Genomic DNA, 3171 nt, shown 5'->3' on the forward strand with positions numbered 1-3171 from the left:
GAATGCCGCGCCGCGCTCCCCCCGCCGCCCCTTACCAGGTGCCGCCCCAAGCATGTGCTTGGGTGCCTGGTGCCTGGAGCCGGCCCTGTCCATGATGTACAAAACAAGTCAAATGTGAAGGAAATTGGTTCAGTAATTCTGAAGCTATGAGCTGTTAATTTTAAAGTGGAGTGCCCCAGTGATAGAGACTTCCCAATGTTCTAATGCAGTGATCCACAAACTTTTTCCATTGTGCCCCCCCTTGCCTGTAATGGAACCTGTCTGTGCCTCCCCCTTGGTAGCCGCGGTCGGGAGCGGAGCTGAGGTTGGGAGCTGGGAGCCGAAGCCAGAGCTGCAGCTGGGTCCGCAGCTGGGAGCAGAGCCATGGCTGGGAGCAGGGCCACAGCTGGGGTCAGGAACAGGGCAGTGGCTGAAGCCCAAGCTGTGGCTGGGGGCGGGGGCAGGGCCAGAGCGGAGCTGGGGGCAGAGTGGGGCTGGGTGGTGCTCCCTCCCCACCCCCCTGAACATTTCTCCACGCCCCCTGGGGGGAGGATGTGCCCGACAGTTTGGGCACCACTGTTCTAATGCATGTTAGCTTTCAGATGACACAAAAATAATCCTATATATATATGTTAGGGAACACCTAGTTTGTAAATCCCGCCAAGGCTTAGGCATGTGTTAGGTGCTGAGTAGCTTGGTGTCACCAGGACTTAGGCAGCTTTGCACATGAGCAATAATATAGTAAAAATGAGAAAGTAAGCAATTTTCTGTAATAGCATGCTGTGACACTTGTATTTTTATGTCTGATTTTGTAAGCAAGTGGTTTTTAAGTGAGGTGAAACTTGGGGGTATGCAAGACAAATCAGACTCCAGAAAGAGGTACAGTAGTCTGAAAAGGTTGAGAGCCACGGGACTAGATGACCTCTCGAAGTCCCTTCCAGTCCTATGATTCTATGAACATTTTATTTTATAAACTGTCTTGCTTCAATCATCATAATAGCTAGACATGTGACAACAGATTGGACAAAAATTTTCAACAAAACTTTTTTTTTCCTCTGAAAAATGCAGATTTGGATCGACAAACATTTTTCGAATTCATGTTGAATTCATCAAATTGTTTTGAGTAAAAAACACTGAAAAAGCTAAATGCTTTGCATCAACATTTTTGAAACAAAATGTTTCACTTTTCTAATTTGAAATTATTTTTCCTTTCAAAAATTTGGTTCAATTGAAAAAAAACCCCTAAACTAAACATTTAATTTTGAGTCAAACGAAACATTTGTAGTAAACAAAGTCTGACATTTTCAGTTCCGCTGCTGAACCAGAAAAAAGCAAACAAAACAAAAATAGTTATTTGCATACCTCTAAATGATATATACAGATTGCCCACAGCACAAGCAGCCCCCTTCCTATTATAACTCAATCATTCATTCCTAATGACAACTTGTATTCAAATAAACAACTAAAATGCTTAAAAAAAACCCAATGTGTTTTGTACCCTGCTCTGAAACTGCAGAGATTAGTCATATTCTCCTACCAAAACCAAACTGCAAGGTGAATTACGTGTTGCAATATCGCTTATCAAAAAAAGCTTATTTCCACAAAGCTTTCAGATACATCAAGAGTCTTTTCTACTAAAGAGATAAAGAGAAAAAGTGGAAAAAAAACTTGATAGTGGTACTGAACATTTTAAAATCGCTAACTTAAAAAAAATAGACACAAACAAAAAAGAAAACAACATATGGGTACTGTTAGTTCAGGAACAGAAGTTTCTAAAACCAGAAACATTAATAAAAACATTTCCTGAAATTTCAGTTTCAGAGTATTAGGTGGCTGGAGGAGAAGGGAGAAGAAAGGAACTCAATTACACCTAATTTTTAATTTGTTGAGATGCAAACATTTATTTGCAATGTTCAATAATCAAACATTGCTATACTACCTAGCAGAGGAAAGCCAGATTGTAAACAAATTAGAAATAAAAACATGTAATTACTAGTATTATTTTTTGTCCAAGAGGACAGATATTCAGACAAACCAAAAGTGAACATTATATTAGCATTTACAAAATTCAGTTTAAATAAGGACATCGGATTTTAAAACAGTATTTTAAATCTGAAAGTGTCCCTTTAAAAGTATTAGTTTATTCAGTGCAGCATTTCAGAGAGGCTGGACCAGTTTCACAGCATTATAGCGGTAGCATATTGTAGAGACAGGACTTGATGCAATTTGACAGCAACCCTGCTGGTCTAGTGGGCAAAAACTGGAGCTGCAGTACCAGCTGCCTTTCCCCACTTCCAGCTTTCATTTCCCCTCTCCCTGCTGGACTATACAACCTCCCCTCCCCCGCGCCACCATTCCCACTGACCCGCTCCCTCCCGGGGCTGCACAACCGCCCCCCTTTCCCATTCACCCTCTCCCTGCTGGGGCAGAACCCCCCAGTCCCGTTCACTACACCAGACCCTCTGATACACTGCCCCGACCCCTCGCTCCCGGCAGGCGGGGGAGGGGATTCATGGGAACCTGCCCGCCGCCTGCCCCTCACACGATGGGCCTGGAGCTGGGATGCGCAGCCCGGCCCGGAGCGGGGCTCCCGGCCGCTCCCCATTCCGCCGCCCCGCACGCCCTGCCCCCACCCCAGGCGGGCAGGCCGTTTCCCTGTGGAAGGCTGCGGGCACTGCCCCACCCGAGCCCCGCGCACCCTTACCTGGGGTGGGAGGCCAGACGGGGGCTAGTGTGGCCGCAGCTCCTCCCCCATCCCTGCCGGCGCTGCGGGGAGAGCCCTTCGCTGCTTGCCACACAGGATGCTCCGGGGGCTGCTGCGACAAGCCACTCGCGGCGGGATCGGGTTTCGGCAGCCTCGGCCTTAAAGGGGCCGAGCCTCCGCCACCTGCGAGGGAAGCTGCTGCCCGTTAGTGCCAGGGCTGGGTGCACTGAGGTGGAGCTAGCGGCCTCCGCGCGCACACGGTGCCCTGTGGGGATGGGGTTTGGGGGAGGTAGGCGGATCAAGCGCCCCGTCTCCACCCCGTGGAGATGGGATTCAGGATTTGGGGGGGAGTTGGGGAGACTGCCTCCTCGCCCACCCGCAGAGCCCCAAGGTGCTAGGGTGTAAGGGGGCCCTTCCCCGTTGACTCCCAGTCTCCACCGATCTGAGATTTCGAGACCCTAGGCACGAAGTAACGAATGTCCGATGTT

General features: G+C 48.6%; 1 protein-coding gene across 1 annotated transcript in view; it reads right to left on the reverse strand.

Annotated features, from left to right (window-relative positions):
• The window catches only part of LOC112119104 (transmembrane protein 56-B), a 45494-nt gene extending 42725 nt beyond the window's left edge, over window positions 1-2769 (reverse strand). Inside the window, exon 1 of the mRNA XM_026655489.1 lies at window positions 2684-2769. The gene's annotated coding sequence lies outside the window, so the exon portion shown is untranslated. The remainder of the gene's footprint in view (window positions 1-2683) is intronic.
• Window positions 2770-3171: the final 402 nt, after the last annotated feature.

Source organism: Terrapene carolina, unplaced genomic scaffold (genome assembly GCF_002925995.2).
Source record: "Terrapene carolina triunguis isolate 2854851 unplaced genomic scaffold, T_m_triunguis-2.0 Scaffold210, whole genome shotgun sequence".
NCBI lineage: Eukaryota > Metazoa > Chordata > Testudines > Emydidae > Terrapene > Terrapene triunguis.